Here is a 21,032-nt window from a genome sequence, read left to right as displayed (position 1 = left end):
GGAGCCAGCACTTCTAGGGCCCTGCCTCTGCAGCAGACTGCAAGATTGGAAAGCTGGCAGGAAACCAGGCAGAAAACATTTTGATTTTGATGAATTGCCATTTTTTTACAGAAAAACCTTCTGTTGGAAACATTTATGACCTGTTCTGTTTAACACATATACTTATTAAATGTGAAAGGTAACAGTGGTTGAATAATACCCTTCCCCTCTTCTAACCCAGAAATATTAAACAAACCAGGCTATCCTCTACATTTTTTTTTCTCACACTCATATTAGGGCCAAAGCTACTATTGGCAAGTCGCATGAACTATAACCATAGTACATAGGGTTGCTATAACCATAGCACATAGGGTGATCCAAGACCCTTCCTATTGATGTCAGTGGACTTTGTGTCAAGCCCACAGTGTTGGAGAGTGCAAGATTAAAATGGGAACTAGAAAGACCAATGTCAAGATCATTTCACATTGAAGCATAATTAAAATTGATATCATGGGTGTGCGGGGAAGCATTTATTGAATTGTTCTACGTCTTTCAGCACCCTTGCATAATTTAAAAGCAAAATATAATTTGAGGTTAATGTATTTAATGATTAAGGGAATTTGAATGTGTTGGGCATATCACAAATGTACACTTTCTGCACTTAGTGAAAACTAAACCTTTTCAAAATTCTAAAAGAGAAAAGATACCATATAGCCATTATCATCAAGAAAAACAATAAAGATATATATATTCCCACTGTAGAAACAACTCAAAATCAATGTGTAGCTATTAAATACTCAAGATGCATAGAGTTTGTAGCTGGCTTGATTAGATAAAAGTGGTATAATATCTCAGATGTGGACATATTTTAAAAGAGTCATTATTAAAGCAGGGAGGAGAAGTTGTATGAGCTCTCTTACTCTTAAAAGGACACCATCAATTTGAAATCAAGTCAGTTTTTAAAAATGAGTTAAATAGCTTCAATTTCTACACCTGCTTCTGAGTCCCCTTGACAATTCTTGTGGTTTTACAGTTTAGTTTTTCTATTTTTCTAAATGTTTCTCTCCCTGGTGGTGATCTGTGAAAGACATCCACAGGGCACACTAACTAAATAAGAGCCCACCCCAGCACTAGGCTCAACTACATGGACTCCTAGTAAAGTCAATTAAACCCTGTATGGTCACAACAGTCTCCACCGGTGAAGCACGTCTGGGCCTAATTGGCTAGTCATATAGATGCAAAATGAACAAAATAACCAAACTGAAAAGAAGACTTCAGTTATTAGAGTAAATGTGTTACTTGTAACCATAACGGATAAAATATTGTTCAGACAATGCGTCCTTCAAAGGGATGACATCACTTTAAACTTTCCTTCCCCCCCCACCCCAATATATGCCTCCTTGCTCTATGGCAGGGGTTCCCAAACTTGGTTGGCGGCTTGTTCAGGGTAAGCCCCTGGAGTGCCACGAGACGCCATGTTTACCTGAGTGTCCGCAGGTACCGCACCACTTCCTGCAGCTCTCATTTGCTGGGAAAGGTGAACTGTGGCCACTGGGAGCTGTAAGTGGTTGTATCTGCAGATGCTCAGGTAAACAAAGTGTCTCACGGCCCGCAAGGGGCTTACCCTGAACAAGCAGTGAACCAAGTTTGGGAACCCCTGCTCTACGGCATGTTTTGAGAACAAAAGCGATTTTTTTTAAAGTGCCCAGCTTTGCAGGCACATCCAGACTAGAGAGAGTTTTGAAACATGTGCTTAGGACAAAAATTGACTTTAAAATATTAAAGCAAAAGAGAATAGAAGTGGCAGTGATCGTGGTGCACAAAATTAAAAATGTAAGTGTTGCATCTTTGCTCTCTACACACCATTAAAAATCTGAGGAAACCATACGGACAAAGTTGGATTACGAATAACTGGGTTTACTAACCAAACACAACATATAAGACCCAGCTGCATATATACATTGCTCATTTGTTAGGATCTGGTGGCTTCTGCAAAAGAAGATAGGGAAGCACAAGAGAGGGCTCTCAAACTGATAAAAGGATACTACTGAATTCCTGTGAACTACAGCACAGGGTAGGCTATTGAGTTTCAATCTCTTCTGATGAATCAAATGGAGGGTGTGAAAACAAGCTGGGGAGGGCAGAGGGCCACTGTAGACCTCATTTAAGTGATACAAAGACCTGGTACTGGTAAGGTGAATTTCACCTTATGTTGAAAGTGTAACAACACTTCGTCTAATTTATCTCAAGCCTAACTTTATTTACAAAAGTAAGCCACTAAAGCCTCATTAAATCAAGCTGCTGTGAGTGACAGGAGATGATAAAGACATGTCCAGCTGTCTCCAATAAGTTCTGCTAAACACCTTTTTGCATAGAAAAGTCTCATAGGAACTTTAATGGGTCTCTCAGGTATCACTAGACAAGGAGGAAAACATAATAGGTGCTTCTGGAGAAAATGACAATGTAACATTATCCTCAGTCCTGAGGGAGATTCAAAAGAGTGCTTCTATGGTACATTGGGGACTTTAAAGTGGTTGTGTCTTAAATGGTTTCCATGCTGATCCACAAGGGAAAAATATTAATAGAGCTGAACATCAAATTAGTGATATAAAGGCAGATCCAATTCTATGAAGTCAATGAGAATCTTTCCAGTAACTTTAGTGGGAGTTGAATCAGGCTCATAAAAGTTTAATTGAGACAAGGAAGGAAATGCAGCACTGGAGGAAAGCCACTGATTATCTATTAGCTAAGACAAAAAACATGGAAAATTGCAGTAGTTCCAACATTAGGATAACAAAAAAGACAGTGAATTTAAGAGAATTTTGATTAAGATGCATATATTACATACTATACACTAAACCATATGATCTGGATGTCCCTGAGCCATAAAAAGTAAAATACTATGTTTACAAGACAAATACTTTATCCTAAAAGACAGCAGAAATACAGACAAATTATTGTCTCTATGAAAGAAAATATTTCTCTATCCAGAAGTATGAATTCTTTCAGGATGTTCAGAGAGTGGTCTTAAAGATACAAGAAAGGACAACAGTTACAGCATTTGAAATGTAAAGTATTAATTAAGGCTTTCAATTTAACAAAATCCCATTTTCCCTTGATTTTAAGCTGTAGAGAGTTTTTACAAGGAAACCCTCATCTGAGACTCTTTTAGCTGGCATTAAAGATGTAAATAACTCATTTGTCCTTTTGGGGGAAAGAGAAGTTAGTTGAGATGGACTGGAGCTGCTGTTGCTAAAATCCAGTGATACAGGAAAGCCTTTTCATGACAAGCCATCATTTATTAGTCAACTGCAATACAGTATTTAAGGGTCCTTAGATTAGTCTGAAAAAAAAAAAAAAGCTTAACTGAGAGCCCATGTTGGAAATATCACCTGCCCTTCTTTTTCCAAAGCCTCCTGGATTTTATGTCTCTCCACCACTCTGCCCTGGGAGGAAGCAATCATAGATCACAGAGTGCTCATACCTCGTTTTGGTCTCAACTGCACCCCACCCCACCATACCATGCCATGCCCCTGCTGTGTTCCTCCCGCCCTTGAGTTCATCTTAGAGCACACGTTAGGGGAGAAGGTGAGGAAGCAGAAATGGTGTCAGGTAATAAAAAAGAAAAATGTCTGTCCTCAACTGAATCTAATCCCACTGTAGCTTTATGGCTTTTTACTGCCTCCGCAACACCCCCTCATGGCCAGAGGTCACATTGCAATGCACTGCTTCCAGTTTCTCCCCTCTTCAGGGCCCCTTAATAACTCACAGTCCACAGGTAGTTACAACACTCCCCTCTTGGGATCCCACGTATTTAGTCCTTACATAGAATCATAGAATATCAGGGTTGAACATACAGGCCCACGAGGTCCTAACTCTACTTCAGTCACTCTCTCCCTTAAGGGGGGAGACCCCAGCCCTTCTTCCCAGAGCTAAGTCCCAATGTAAAATCTGTAAGGCTTTGCCTGGCTGGACAGCAGGTTTCTTCAGCCCTCTGGCTTCAAGGATCCCAAACTCTTCTCTCAGTCAGGGTTTCTAGTGGGAGCTGGGACCAATATGCCTTGGCATTAGCAGCCTGAAGCTCAGCCTTCCTCATCCCTCTGGCCCTGCCTTCCAGGACCAGATCCTTCTCTCAGTCAGGATCTCTAACAGGAGCTTTCTGTTCCCTACGACTCCTGTATCACAGCTCCCTTGTTTCACAAGGTCTTCCCTGTAGGAACTTTTCACACATTTTCTGAGTTTCCCCCAGCTTACTGCCAAGTTTCCTTCCTCCGGCAATCTCTCAGCTGCAGTTGCAGCTGCTCATCTTTCCCCCCCCTCCCCTTTTCTTTTCATCTTCCTTTTCCATCTCCCTCCCCTTAACCACCCCTTGCCTCTTATGTTGAAGTCACCTGATTGCTCTCAGGTAAGGCTCATCTTGTAGTCAGGAATGGTCTAGCCCCAGACTCTCCATCCTATCTCTACCATTACACCAAAACTCATCAATTAACATATCCCACAACAGCAACAGCAGTTAGGCATAAAAAGATAAACCTGCCCCACCCCAACCTCTGCCCTCCACTGCTTATTTTGTAATAGTCTCAATAGTAAGCATAGAGAATGCCAATGGGCATTAGAGCTGGTTGGGAAAAAAAATGAAACTTCCCCCCACCTTTCGACTTTGCCAGTCCATGGAAATTGAAACACTTCATAGACACACTTCTATTTTGACAAATTTTCTCCAGCAGAACCCTGCTTGACTCCTCAGCCGCCTGTCTGGCAGACTGCTGGGGAACCCAAGCCTTTTGGCTCCTTGGCAGACTAGTGGACTGATAGGGAGCCAAGAGCCCGGGAGCCCCAGTTTCTAGGATTGTGGTTCCTCAGTAGCCTGGGTACCTAAGGCTTCAAGGGTGCCCAGCTTCTGGGCAGCCCACCTTGTGGACTGCCGCAGAATCTGCATCTCCAGGGTGGCCTCCTTGCTAATCTTCTTTCAGCCCTAGCTAATACAGAGTTCAAACTGTTCCACAATACTGAACATTGAGGTTTCAAAGCCTGCTGAGGATGCATGATGTAGCATTGTTTCAGTTGTGTTGAATAAATTTTTTTTTTACCTTTTTCCTTTACAAAAACCACTAGGAAATTATATTAAAGATCTACACTAAACGAACATTATTTAGGTTGCAAAGTCAAACATTTGAAAGTTAGGAAATATTAGAATTTAGATTGCCCATGTAACCTTAATGCTGCCTCCTTGTGTGTATGCATTATGATCTATTATTTAATTATAAAACCACCTATTTCCCTCCCCCCGTCGCCCACAGAACATTTAATATTATATAGGACTCTGAACAACTGTCATTCAGATTATAATTTTTATTAACTACTGACCTGGGCAAGAACTGAACTAGTGAGCTGAATTATCCAGTCCTTCTGATATTAATAGTCTAAATTAGTATTCATATATATATATATACTAAAAATAAATTAAAGATGGAATTTTCAAAGAAACCTTAAGGAGTAGGGCTGGCTGGAAAACAGCAATTAGATTTCATGAAAAAAAATAAGGTTTTGAAATTTATTTCCATTCTGTATTGGAACAAACCTAAGACCTTTCAAAAAAAAAAATTGAGAGAGAGAGAGAGAGAGGCCTTTCTGAAGAAGTATTTATTGAAACCAATACATTTCTGTGAAACATTTTAGTTTAAACAAAATGACATTTTTCAAATGAAAAAAAGTTTAGTCAGATTTTTTTTGACCAGCTCTGTAAAGAAGTTAAATGCCCAAATATCTAATGCTCCTCTGAAATTTCAAACCTAAGAATGTTATATTTACATTAAGTATGGGCTTTCAAAAGTGCTGAAATCCCATCTGAGATAAATGGTGAACACCAAATGGTAAACAAAATGAATAAATATAACACAGATTTGAGAACAGATTTGAGGCACAAAGGTTATTACATAGATACTAGCCAAGAGCTGAACCATTTATCTGAATCCTGCAACCTCACACTGGACCCAGATCTAGACAATTCTGGTAAGATTATGATTCTGTAAAACAGCCTCCAGAGTGGTGAAGTTTTGTAAAGCCATTCCCATTTTTGTCTCTCTCATAGAGATTAGCCAAATTTAGAAGTGTTCATCTAAGCACCTTTGAGGTCAGTAGTGGTATGATTATTGAGTGAATGTGTCTGAGACATAACATTAAGTCATTGGGTGCTATGTTGTTGGGTTTTGTTTTTTTGGGGGGTAGGAAGGAGGATTGGTAACAACATTTTCTGATTGTAGATCTGTATTTTCAGCCCCCACACACATCTCCAGACTTCAGGAGTCTGGATCAAATGAACCATTTTGAAACCACCCCTCGTTTTGGTTTTGAACAAAAGGTGATTGACAAGCTTTTGCAAAAACCACCTATACTTTTGCCTGTCTCAGCGATCTGATTGCGACATTTATTATTTAATTTATTATCCGGCTATATAGTCATGTAATTGATGTACCACGCTAAAATATCCATATTTTGGAATGGTATTAACTTTAAGAGCATTACTGAATAGAGGTTATTTTCTTGCCCCCATGATCTATAAGTATTATTTTATTACTGCACTAGTACATATAGTCCCCAAGAAGGATCATGGCCTCAGTGTGCTAACTAAGTACAAACACATAGAGACAAACACTGCCACAAAACATTTATAATTTAAATATTCAAGACAGAGAAAGGGCAGAAGATAAGGAGATATCTTATTCTCTCCATATAGGGAACTGAGGCTCCAAGAGATTCAGTGATTTGCTCTGGAAGTCTATTGCAAATCCAGGAACTGAGCCTGATTATCTGAGTCCATCTAGCACCTTCACCCACGTGAAAGTTAACTATTTCAATCCCAGTCCACATGTCATATTGTTGAGAACTGGGAAAATATTTGAGGAATATGTCTCTAGTGCTGTAAAACAGACGTTTATTTGAATAATTGTGTTTCAATATATTTCCAATATTATGTAAATACCACGGAGGAAAGAACAGAAGGGTATAGGATTTACAACAGACAGAAAACACAACTTGTAATTTGTATCAAAACAATTAAACATTTAAAATAGATCGCTTTAATTAATTTTCACTGTAAAACATTTAGTACGGTAGGCGGAGCTATCCACAGCATCCCAGTGATTTATGAGCCTTACGTGGAAAAGCAATATTCATTTTGTACAAAGTAACTTAGATTGTATTGCAGTATTACATGTGCATGTGAGGATAACACTAAACTCATTCAGAAAAAAACAAGTAAAATGATCTATTAATTCCCTGAGACAGCTAGTGGTGGGTATTGCATCATTTAATTAAACTTAATCCAAATAAAATGGAAATCTTGTTAATTGGTTCTAAGAACTTGCTGAGCAAGGTTTACACCCTAGCAATTGTATTTGATTTTCTTTTAATCCAGTCTCTGTGTGTACAGAAGCTGAGTTATATTCTCATCTGATTTATCTGTGGAGTTGTACCTCTTTTCTGTGGCCAGAATTTCTTTCTACCATGCTAAGGACTAAGTACCCCATCCTAGGAATAACTAGAGAAAGCCAGGAATACAGAAGACCCAATGTAGCTCTGCTTTGCAGAGATGGGTATGTGTGAAGAGATCTTACTGGAAACCTCCTTGATCTTTGTTTGGCCTGGAGCTGACTGAGCTCTGTATTAAGCCTTCAGGAGGGAAAATTCAGAGGGTGGGGCGGCGTGGCAGACCAGAAAAGGACTGGGTAGAGTTTGTCTCCCCGGACAAAGGGGCAGAACAGCAAAACACAGAGACTGTGGAAGGCCAGAGTATGCATTAATAGCTATAGAGTGTCTGCATGGATGGGTTCTGCAGACAAACTGAGGAAGGGAATTCTGACACAGTTTACACTCCTTGAACAGTTCCCTGCTCATAGACCATTTATTAGGCCTTTGCTCTGGGACAAAGATTTGGCTCCTATTAAATATCACCAGCCTAATGCCTTTGTTTAGCAAAAGGGACTTGAAGCAAGGACACAACTTTCTGTTTTCTCCAGGCTTGATTTTTTGTAATTCTGTCTCACTAGAAGTTCCCGATGACAATATGTCCAAGATGCAGGTCGTGCAGAATGCATCTGCTCCCATTCTTACAGATCCTTAGCTGTTCAAAAAGAGCACTCCTGGTTTTACAGTCTTTACACTGGCTTCCTGTAAAATTCTATATCAATTTCAAGGTTTTACTGCATACTTTTAAGACACTCAGCAGTGGCTGTGGCCTAATATATCTGTCAGATCTTTTAAATCCATGTGTTCCCGGTTGTTCTTGAGGTCATATCTAGTAGGGTTATTTAGTCTGCCTGAGATATAACCTTAAGCCACTTGGTGCTATGTCTTTTAGCGACTAAGCTTTGTGATTGTGGAACTGCATTCCAATTGTTGTTTGAATTGCTCAATTTGTCTCAGTATTTAAAACTACAGAAATCTATATTTGATGCTGCTTTTGGTTGTTTGAAAAAAAAGATATTGTTAGTATAGAGCAACCGATGACCTTTGGATGAAGATGATGTATAAAAAGTGTTTTGCTGTTTGTCCCCTGGCAATTTGGACATGAAGGACACAGGGACTGATAAAGGGTCCTAGTGATTAACCTCAGTGAAATTCTTCAGAAGCATATGTATTGCTTCCAAAATTTAATGCTACCCAGTTTTACAAAGGTCAACAGTACACAGTATTTTCCCTTGCCTTTTAAGATAACTCTCTACTTAAAGTAAAAATTATTTTGCTTGCGAGGATAGATAACAGAAAGCCCTGTCTTGATAGGCTGTACATAGCTGTAGAAATGTAAATGCACAGATGAAGCTTTCAGACAGATTTAGATTTGCTTGAAGGCCATTCCTGAAATCTGTCTTGACGTGTACATTGCAGAAGCTCGTTTCAGCTTTTGGAGTGTCTCAGGGATATAAAATCAGTTTGTTAGATGTTTTAAAGTATAGAACACTAGCCTAAAGCATACCTAAACATTGTAGCATCTATGGACATAGTTGCAATAAAACTAAACATCAAACCAAAACTTATATAAAAGTTAATAAGCTTAGCCCGAAAGGTACTTTCAAGCGTTTGATGAAATTACATTACCAAAAGTAATCTTCACTATCAAACTATTTTCAGTGGAAAAGTAAGGAGGATAGAGAAGTTCCCAAGCACAGGATTTTATAGTCACTCTAGAGTAGAGTATAGTAGCATTGGAATATCTTAAATATTTTGCTTATAAAATTATGGAACTATAGAGAATTAACATGTCATCAGCACCTTACTTCGAGTGAATGTGCACAATGAGAGGGACATAGACTCATTACAGGAAATAGATCAGCCCTTAGGCCGACTGGCTGGTATCCACCCCTGACACTCAAAGAAGAACAGGTTAGCAATTTTCTGATGAAACTGGTTTTCATCAGAAAATTCGGATGCATTGAAACCAAAGTGTTTTGTGAATAAATAGTTCAATTTCAGAGAACTTCCACCAGAACAAAAGCAGCTTTCCTGCCAGATCAACTGGCTGACTGCTTGGGATCCCAGATCTGCCAGGGTCTGCAGTTCTGGGTCAGTCCTGCTATGCTGACTACCTCAGAGTCCGCGGCGCCAAGGCTTCCCGCCCAGAGGAAGGTGACCGGAAGCCTTGGGAACCCTGGCTCTGGCAGAGACTTTCAGGGTCTAGGCTCCTGGCTCTGCAGCAGGGAACTTGGAAGCCCTGGAAGCCCCACCTCACGGCAGGGTTCCCAAGGTTCCCAGGCTCCCCACTCCACTGGAGCCTGGCAGCCCTGTAAAACTTCCCCTTTCTATGTCAGGGGAGTTCCCTGACTCCCAGGGACTTTCCTGTCTTTCTAGGTTGCCCTCTATTCCAAAGGATTCCCTGAGCTATCCTTGACTCACTGGGCCTATCTTCAATAAGTCCACTGATGGACCTATCCTCCATGAATGTATCTAATTCTTTTTTTGAACCCTGTTGTAGTTTTCGCCTTCACAACATCCCTGGCAATCAGTTCCACAGGTTGACTGTGTGTTATGTGAAGAAGTTTGTTTGTTTTAAACCTTCTGCCTATTAATTTAATTGGGAGACCTCTAGTTCTTTTGTTGTGTGAAGTGGTAAATAGCACTTCCCTATTCACTTTCTCCACACCATTCATGATTTTATAGAGCTCTGTCATATCCCCCATTAGTCATCTCTTTTCGAGTCTGAACAGTCCCAATCTTTTTAATCTCTCCTTATATGGAAGCTGTTGACCCTTTTTACTCCCCAAAACAGATGCAAAGCACCCTTACAATGGCTTGCCTATTTCAGTAACTCAGTTGTCTCTTTTGGTAGGTGAAAGGTGTTGGCCCTCCCTAGAGGAATTTCCAGGGTATTACCAGAGGTTCCCCTATGCCCTTCAGGAATCTCTTCAGAATAGACTAACTCTGTTCACCCTTGGGAGAATACGGATACAGCTTTCCGCTCAAATAATTGACACTCAGGCAGTAATCTTTGAAAACAAAATATTCTTGTTTTGAAAACAAAATAATATTGTACTGATATTCCTTAATACAGCGGTTCCCAAACTTGTTGTGCCGCTTGTGCAGGGAAAGCCCCTGCCAGGCCGAGCTGGTTTACCTGCCACGTCTGCAGGTTCGGCTGATCGCGGCTCCCAGTGGCCACGGTTCACTGATCCAGGCCAATGGGAGCTGCTGGGAGCAGCGCGGGCCAAAGGATGTACTGGCTGCTGCTTCCAGCAGCTCCCATTGGCCTGGAGCAGCGAACTGTGGCCACTGGGAGCCGCAATCAGCCGAACCTGCGGACGCAGCAGGTAAACTAATGGGCCTGGCCCACCAGGGGCTTTCTCTGCACAAGTGGCGGAACAAGTTTGGGAACCACTGCCTTAATACAATAGAGCTTAAAATTATAAATCAAGAACACAAACACAAATTCTATTAGCATAAACATACATATTAAAGAACCCAATAGTGTAGTGTCATACAGTTGGAGGTGGCTTAAGTGATTATGTTCTACATGAAGTGATCAGTCACATGTAGGATGCGGACAGCAAGTTTAATTAAACATAAAGGGTATACATAGTAACAACACACACAGAGACATCCAACTTTATTTTCCCAAGCATATACACTCATGAACCTAAATTCTATTTTATTTTGTATACATTGACCATCATGCCTACTTTCCACAGGCTACTCTGTTAAAAAGGTGTTTTCTCTGCAGAAGATGTGAAGGAGAATCACACACCTGAGCCATTCTTTTTGGTGACAAATCTGAGTATGTAAGTGAAAGAAAAAGCTTTTTCATTTGACCTTTTCTCTTCATTTCCTACCTGTACTTCATCAACTTGTATAATCTCTTCTTTACAAAGTTGTAGAGCATCCCCTTTAATGAATCCTCTTCTAAGGGATGTCTCTGTCCAAACTGTGTGCTCCTCCACATCTGTTGTCTTTCCCCCAGCCATTAGTTTAAAAACTCCTCTACGACGTTTTTAATTTGACATGCCAGCAGTCTGATTCTGTTTTGGTTTAGGTGGTTTAGGTGTTTCTTCCTTTACAGGGTCCTCCTTTACAAAGTTTCCCAGGTTCCTAATAAACCTAAATTCATCCTCCAAACACCATCTTCTCATCCACACATTGAGACCCTGCAGTTCCATCTGTCCAAATGGCCCTGGGCATGAATCTGGAAGCATTTCAGAGAATGCTACCATGGAGGTCCCGAACTCTAATCTCTTACTTAGTGACCTTAACTTCTCTTCCAGGTCCTCTCTCTCCTACCTTTCCCTCTGTCATTGGTACCACTGACTTCTCCCCAGCACCTCACATAAGATGTCTTCAGCGCTGTGTAACCTTCACACACAGCAGGCAGTTCATCATGCAGGTCTCCCCGTCATCAGAAGCCCAGCTATCTCTATTGCTATTAATCAAATACCCCTTTACTACGAAGTGCAAAGCAGCTAGGCGGGAAGGCCAGAATCTGGTTCTGTATATATCTATGCACCGTATGCTCATATAGGTCATGGTAATTGCTTGGAAAAATACTGGGGAATAAGGACATGTATTGCAGAAATGGAACACAACAAGGTCATGGATAAAATCCTAGCCCTGTTGAAGTCAATGTCAAAGTCACCATTGTTCTTTATGGGTTTGGAAGCTCACCCCGTGTGTTTAAAACTTCCAGACTGAAATAAATATTTTTGGTTTCTTGTTTTGTTTCATGCTGAGTCAGTGCTGTTTGGGTTTTGGGAAGAGGATTTGTGGAGAATTTCAGAAGTAGTTGACTCAACCAAAGAGAAATGAAGGCCTGTAGAACAAAGCAGGCTGGCACCAAGGAGGGAGGGAGACTTGGCTGGAATCCTGGAGGTAAATGACAAATGGGATATGGAAGTGTTTGAAAAAATGGGCTGTTATCAGAACCAATTGAGGTATACTAAAAGTTATTTGGTTGGAAGTCCTTGAAATCAATAGAAGTAGAGGCTACCACAATATAAAATAATTGATTCTCTCTTAAGGCTAAATCCTGCCAGGTACTGAACACTTGAACTCCCAATTAAGTTAGTTATTTTTTAATAATTTATATAAATTGGACAGACTTCAATGGAAGTTGAGGGCACCTTTCAGGATACAGACCTTCATCTGTAATTCAAAAGACACCAGATGAGATCTAATGTAAATCAGATGATATGATTTTATTTGCTAACTTAAATATAGTCTGGAGACAGAGCTAGCTGATAAATTGGAGGGTGGGAGTCAGAAACAGGGCTAGTAACAAGGACATTCATTCAGCAAATCACCCCTATACAGCGAAACACTTTAGCACATTGACTTTAATTGGATGTAAGCACATACTTAACTTTAAGCATGTGCTTTAATGCTTTGGTGAATTGGGGCCAACAGGATAGTGTAAGACTAGATTGTCATGGAAAATTAACCACACATTGTGTCTGGATCAGAACAAGCCTGAGGCTCCTTTATTGATTACAAGCGCAGGGGGGTAACAGCTCTAAGTAGCTGTCCCCCAATGCAAATCACACACAACTTTTTAAAGCTTAAAACCACAGACAGATTACATATACTTCTGTATTAATTACCTTTTTTGGAATACATTGCAAAATTAACACTGGTCAAAAGCAAAAACAAGTGTCTCCCCCACTCGGCCTTTCCTTTTATTCACTGTCTGTTCTTTTGCGGTCAGCGACCTTTCTAACACAAATGTTGCAGTTATATATTTCATAAGCTTGACTGTTGCAAATTTATTCTGTCTGGGGACCTTTCCATCCTGCCCCTTCATGCCTTAATGCACAGAAAACCATTGTTCCATTTTGGGGACTTTCCACTGTGACTTCTCCTACCCCTTGACACACATAAACAAGCAGGATCTCAGTTTACGGCCTGCAGGCAAGCTTGATCAAAGTCAGGGCCTTGACCTGAGTTTTATGTCCTGCCAAGCAAAGAGAGAGATTCTGATACTCTAATTTTGTTTTCCATTACTCTGGAGTAACTTCATTGACTTAGTCACTGGAATGAACAGAGTTACCTCAGATTTCCACTGGTGTAATAGAGGGGGGAAATGTCCTGGATTTCTATTACAAAAAATATTATCCTGGCCTGCATATCAGTACATTTGAGCTAAAGGGAACCATTAGGTGTACCTAGGTTAAATCTAAAACTTTTTTACTGGGTTTTTTTCCCCTGCAAATTAAAATAAAACTACTTTGCAATTACTTTGATTTTCTGTGGGGATCTTGTTTTTCAATAAATCTGTAACATATTTATGGAACTTCACTGGGCCATCTGTGAATGTATTTAACACTGTAAAATTTACAACAAGATATAAGTCTCCTAAAGCATTTTGTTTGTTTGTTTGTGTATGTGTGTGTAAATAAACAACTTAACCAAGTCTTTTAATACTTTTAAAAGAGGAACACTTTCCCTTGCATTTGATCTCTGCACCTCCATCACTTCAAAATGTAGTGTTTTATTGAATCCATATCCAACTGTAACTGTTTTGGGATTACTCTCTGAATAGATTTTTTGATAAATGGACATTTTAGTGCCTCTGCAACCTAATTTATCACTGAAATAGGAGGATTTAGATGTTTCCAAATATCTAGACAGTAACGAATTCTCTCAGGTCACTTCAGTTTCTAAGTTGAGAGGTGCATTTAGTATTTGACTTACTGACAGCAAAGTGATTGAAACAAAAGGACTGATCAAACATACAATCTTTAGAAATTTTACTGGTTGATTCAAAATAGTGCTCACCTCTTGAAGTCTGTGAAGCTCATCTCTTAACCTCTTTGTCAGGGAGAATTAAGACTTTGTAGAAAATAAAACTTCTAGAAAACCCTCTTTTTTCTGACATCCTACAGTTTTCTTACATCTTTGTCATGGAGTCCAAAAATCCAAGGTCTTGATTGTGATATCTCTCCACTGTTTCTTAATCTTCAGTATAGAAGATCATAGTAAAACTATTCTATGGGGATTAGGACAGTCTAAAGGCTCTCAGACAACTTCATCTATGTTACACAATGGAGAGAAGTTTGCCTACACTGACATAAATCAGGAATTGGATTCGACCAGACAATTGAACAAGCAACCGAGCAGCTTTAAAGGCTACTGTAATCCACAAGATTTTTTTTACTGAAGTAAGAAATGTAAGTGTCTCTGACAGATATTCTTTATCCAAACACAGTGATGTACTCTTTGCCAGTGGATCAGTGGTATCAGCCACCTCATCAAACATTGGGCAGGCCTGAGGACTCAAGATATTTCTCTCATTTTAAATTTGTTTCTTTTGAGTGAGATTATTTTTCTGCTAACCAAGAATATACTGAAAACAAAATTATCTGCATTTGGTGAGCAAGCATCCAATTTCATTCCCCAGTATGTCCTCCTATAGCTTTGTTATGGAGTCTAGGAGAGAATTCTAAATGCATTGATTAGCATAACAATGTTACAGAGACCTTTCCCTTCCATTATTCAGAGATTGATTTCCAAATATCTTCCAAGTTCTTTCCTGGATCACAGACCAGTTTCCTTTAATAGTTCACTGGCTTCTCTCTCTGTCTCTCTCTCTCTAGTAACATATGATTATGGAAAGTCTCAATCTTTCCCACATGCAAATTCTTTGTGAGGATAAAGCGTATATTTGATGAATAGTTTGGGTGAATTAATTCAGTCATTGATAGTTATTTCTGAGTTTACCTTATTTATGAATATCAGATTTGTGCCACTTTTTTCACTCTTGTAGTGGTCTTTTTTCCTCTGAACATTAATCCAAGAGTTTTTAAATGATTTTTTTCATCCACCTTTGTAGCTTGTTTCTCCCTCTCTCCCCCCCCCCCCCCAAGAAATTGCTTTGGCTCAGCTTAAATCAAAGAAATTCTGCATCTGACACTATGAATTTGCCTTTTAGCTTTCCTGAGGTCTCCATGCTGCAGATTTGTAGGGGTAGGGGGACAGGCAGGGAAGGAAACAGAGTGGAGGAAAGGTTGCTGTTCTTCATCACAGTGGTGTCTGCTATCAACTCAAATTTCTGTGCAGAAATCTGGCTCTTACTTTCTCCCAGGTCCCCTATATGGTTCCTATGAAGCAGCTACAGGGACCCACCAATGGCAATAAAGCTCCAATGAGAGCTCCACTGCCCGGGGCGGAGGGGGGTGGGTGGACTAATAGAGTTAGAAGCTGTCCCTATAGGACTCCCTCTTTCTGAGTAACTGAGAGCATTTTTTTTAACCTCTGCCTTCGTTTTAGTTATAATTATTGCAAACTATGTTGTTAGGTTCTCTATTTTTTTCCAAACATTCCAATAGTTTTTGGAGGAGAAAAAGTCCCCGAAGTGATGATAGTAGACCAGATCTACTAGTTCTTTTTATATGTGGAGAAGTTTTGAATTTAACAGAATTATTTTCTAACAAGTTCACACTTGCAACAGGAAGCCCAATGGAAAGATAAAGTGAGATCTAATGAAATACTGTAGTACACTGACACTTTGCGTGTGATCTGCCAGCTACTGTAATATTAATTTCTCCCTTCAGAAACTGTAGTATTTCTCTTGGGCCATGTTTACAGCTTGATTTCTGAGTCATGCAAAATTTTATATTTGTGTGAGCCTCAGAATCAAACTAAGCCTGACTGAAACTTAAATAGCCATATGGAAAAAGGAACATTCTATATGTCGATCTGTCCCAAACACACTGGAAGGGTGATTATCCCCCTCCATGTCAGTGTCTAGAAATTGTTCTGTGGGAGAGGGCAGGCAGTGGAGGTGGGATGCATGTTGGAACAAATGTGAGGATCTGTCTGTGTTTGAATTCCATTTTTGTTTTGTGAATGCCTGTTGTACAACTTCTGGTTTGAATGTAACCTTTATTGTGTCCTAGAACATTCAGTTTGATAGCAGGAACTTAGTTTCCCCACTAAGAGTCATGCCTAAGAAACTGTGACTGTCAGGAGCTATCAGCATTAGGTGTCTCTCTTTTCTCCAGGGGAACAATGGGCTGCTACTTGCAAGGCCATTGACTTTAAATAAGTCTCTGCCCAGAAGCCAGTGTAGCAGGGTTGGAGCCTGGAAATTATTAGTGGGAGAGCAAGGGCAAAACTGGTATCAGAGGAGTTTTAAAAGGAAAGTGCTCTCTAAGCAAAGAAAGCTATTTCACCACCAGAACCAGAATACCTATCTGGAGAGAGTAGAGGCATGAGGGACTTTATTTCCCCTAAGGACTTCTGGTCAAGCCAGAATGGACAATGGGGGAGGGAGGAGTGATATCAGACAGAAGGGAGATGTGTTCAGAAGGTTGTTGCTTTCCATAGATCTTTAACCCAGACTAAATCTGAAAATAGAAGAAGGAAGGAGAAGACAGGTCCCCACCACGACCACCTATTTTGTTAAGTTCAAATGATTGTCTTCTTAGATCTATGATGGGAGGAGAGGTCTGGGAGAACTTTCTACTGTGGCTATGTCATATTTGTTTTGTGAGTTAATGGTTGCTGGTAGTTTATCGATGAATACTTTTCAGGGTTGCAGTGTATAAGAAGGTGTCACCAGTGGTATTTCTTCTCAGATTGAATGTGCTACTTCCTATATTTTTCAAATTTCCTTTCTAATCATTCCACTTAATCTTCTCCTAAAACTCCCTAAGTACTGTGAGACTGTTCCTCTCCCATTTAGTGCTACATTCAATCAGAGTCACATACAAGTTTATGAGGGCAGAAGTCAATCTTTTATCGTTCTTCCTATTGTATGATTGTTCTGAGCTTCACTGATTTCCCCCCTCCACTGTAATCTGTATTATTTTGTACTTTTCACCCTCAAAAAGAGAAAAAAAAACCCATTATTTTAATGCTTTTAAATGTTATTTACAAAAACCTAGTGTGATACTTTGGGCTGTCACTAGAGAATACTGCAAAATTTGCTGCCTTTCAATTTCATTGACTGTGCCCTCATTCTTTTATTAATAAAAACCATAAATAGAAGCTGATCTACTTTTCTCCATAGCATTTATTATTTTGTATAGCTTTAGCATGTTTCATCTTATTATTCTTTCCTTTAAACAAAATAGATCCATTCTTTTCATTCTTTCCTCATCCATATGTATCTCCATGCCTCTAAATAGTATAGTTGTCCGTCCCTGTACCCCTTCCATTTTTGCTATAAATTCTTTGATAGGTTGACAAGTAATAAAGAAAGTATTCCAGGTGAAGGTGGTCCTTGACTTATATAATGGCTTTATAATACTTCTAGTAGAGATGGTAAAAAAGACAAACACTTTTAAACAAAAATATTGTGAACCAAAAATCTTTGAAATCAAAAAGAAAAGGAGTACTTGTGGCACCTTAGAGACAAGTACTCCTTTTCTTTTTGCGGATACAGACTAACGTGGCTGCTACTCTGAAACTTGAAATTTTAAATCAAATTGTCTTCTTCTTGATATGAATTGGATCAAAATTTTCATTTAAATTTGGTTGTCAAAAATAAATAAAAAGTTCAAAACATTGTCTTTTTGGTTTCCTGTCCCCACCCCCATCTCCAATTTTTTCTTCTTTCCTTTTGGGCCACTGAATACAATAGAATTAGTGATGTCTAAGGGTGTTGTGGTTTAGGTTTGCATTTTTTTGTGGCAGTGGGGGCAGGGAGGGGAGAGACTCCACTTTTTCCTTTTGCCACTCTGTGACTTTTCCAAAGTTTCCATAATAGCCTGGTGTGAGGAACTTTGTCAAAGCCTTTTGGATGGTGCAAACACATTATATAAGCCAGTTCTCATTTATTTACTACTTGGTTACCAAATGCAGAGAGTTCTAGTAGATTAAAGAGACACCGTTCCTTTGTATATCTGTGTGTATGTGTGTGCGCGTACGTGCAACATTTATGGAATTTGTACCAAATTTTTATTTTTCATTTTCACTGCATAAAGATTATTTTTGGTCCAGGCAACATTATGCCTGTGGGCATTACAAGGCTGAACTTGAAGGAGAGCCATCTGGGCACGTCCCACTCTTTCGGCTATGTTCTATTTTCATATGTGGTCTTTCTGGACTCTTTAGCAACCTTGTTGGGTCATGGAGGTATCCCACAGCATCTATTCAGCAAGTCATCCATTTGGAAGTCAGGTACATCAGAACTTCCAATAACTATTTCAGTCACAACGATATTTTAGGTTGAATGTATTGCTTATAAATTTATACCATATTCCTTTTGAGCACCTATTCACTTTTGCTGGATTTCTTAGCCCGTATTGTTCTGTTTGCCAGTAGCATGTCTTGGAAAGAAATTTTACTGCTCTTCTCTGCTAAGCACCTGTCCACTGTTGTTTTGACAGATGCTGTGAGTGGGTTGTTATCATGCATACTAATTGCCAGTTCTTTTCTATAAACAATTTGTAGTGGTATTGCAAAGGTTCAAAGAGACATTTATACACTGTAAACAAAGTCACCGTCTGTATAAGACATTTGTAGCAAAATAAAAGTTGCCCTATAGACCAGATTGTTAAAGGTATTTAGGCACTCAATGGGATTTCAAAAGTACCTAGGTGCCTAATATACATGCACATCAATGGCAGTTAGGGACCTAGATAATTTTGAAAAAAACATTCAAAATACCTTGAAAAATCTGGCCCAAAGACACTTGGAGTGAAATCCTGGCCCTCATGAATATCTACAGACACCTCCAGATTAAATTAAGAGACATTTGTGAAGGTAGTAATAGCCCAGTTCATCTTTGGGGCTCTGCTAATCCTACAGCAAGGCTTCCCTCAGTTTCTATTGAAAAAGAGTCAGTTTCTGGTCCTTTTCCTTCTGAAAATAACCTTGGAGGTATAAACAGATTATTGCTTTGGGAAGTTTGTCTCTGATTTTTCCACAACATTCCATGTTTTATGGTCTCAAACAAACCCCAGGCCTTTCTGGCTAGTGAAACCCATAGCCAAGATTCCTTGGATTTTTGGGGAGGAACCCAGACTACACTGTTTTTTGGGGGTTTGAGCCAAGGCACCATGAAGTTAATGTAAAAGCTTCCAATGGGCTTTGAATCAGGGTCCCAAAGAGCAGCCTGTGTGGCTGGAGCAGATGTAGCGTGGTCCAGTGGGCTAACCATGGGTGTGAAGGAAAGGATATTCTGTGTTCTAATTGTTACTATGACTTCCTCTGTTCACAAGAGGGGGTAGGGGAAGCTCAGGCAATATTCTGTATAACTATACACTCAACTTCTTCCTGCACCTCAGCTTAATGATTTGCTGAACCACAAAGTCTTTTCAGGACTTTTTCAAAAAGCCTTACACAGAGTTAAAACTCAGTGCTATTCATTTAAAACCCTGATAAAATGGATGGCAATAATTCCCAATCAGTATCAAAGAGAGGGCATCATACATGGTCTTAGTAAAACAAAAAAATGCATTTTAAATAGTGTAAAATATTGTAAATGTTTGGAATACTATGAATCTCATTGAAACAAAAGGATCTGGATGACCTTGTAAACTGGAGTAATAGGAATAGGATGAAATTTAATAGTGAGAAGTGTAAGGTCATGCATTTAGGGATTAATAACAAGAATTTTAGTTATAAGCTAGGGACGCATCAACTAGAAGTAACGGAGGAGGAAAAGGACCTTGGAGTATTGGTTGATCATAGGTTGACTATGAGCTGCCAATGTGATATGGCTGTGAAAAAAGCTAATGTCGTCTTGGGATGCATCAGGAGAGGTATTTCCAGTAGGGATAAGGAGGTTTTAGTACCGTTATATAAGGCACTGGTGAGACCTCACCTGGAATACTGTGTGCAGTTCTGGTCTCCCATGTTTAAGAAGGATGAATTCAAACTGGAACAGGTACAGAGAAGGGCTACTAGGATGATCCGAGGAATGGAAAACTTGTCTTATGAAAGGAGACTCAGGGAGCTTGGCTTGTTTAGCCTAACTAAAAGAAGGTTGAGGGGAGATATGATTGCTCTCTATAAATATATCAGAGGGATAAATACCAGAGAGGGAGAGGAATTATTTAAACTCAGTACCAATGTGGACACAAGAACAAATGGATATAAACTGGCAACTAGGAAATTTAGATTAGAAATTAGACGAAGGTTTCTAACCATCAGAGGAGTGAAGTTTTGGAATAGCCTTCCGAGGGAAGTAGTGGGGGCAAAAGATCTATCTTGCTTTAAGATTAAACTCGATAAGTTTATGGAGGAGATGGTATGATGGGATAACATGGTTTTGGTAATTAAATATTCATGGTAAATAGGCCCAATGGCCTGTGATGGGTTTTTAGATGGGGTAAGATCCAAGTTACCCGGGAAAGAATTTTCTGTAGTATCTGGCTGATGAATCTTGCCCATATGCTCAGGGTTTAGCTGATCGCCATATTTGGGGTCGGGAAGGAATTTTCCTCCAGGGCAGATTGGAAGGCCCTGGAGGTTTTTCGCCTTCCTCTGTAGCATGGGGCATGGGTCACTTGCTGGAGGATTCTCTGCTCCTTGAGGTCTTCAAACTACAATTTGAGGACTTCAATAGCACAGATATAGGTGTGAGGTCTTTTTTAGGAGTGGTGGGTGAAGTTCTGTGGCCTGCATTG

The sequence above is a fragment of the Lepidochelys kempii genome, chromosome 1, assembly GCF_965140285.1.
Source record: "Lepidochelys kempii isolate rLepKem1 chromosome 1, rLepKem1.hap1, whole genome shotgun sequence".
Classification (NCBI taxonomy): domain Eukaryota; kingdom Metazoa; phylum Chordata; order Testudines; family Cheloniidae; genus Lepidochelys; species Lepidochelys kempii.
The sequence above is the reverse complement of the archived record's forward strand: the minus strand, read 5'-3'. Positions refer to the sequence as shown.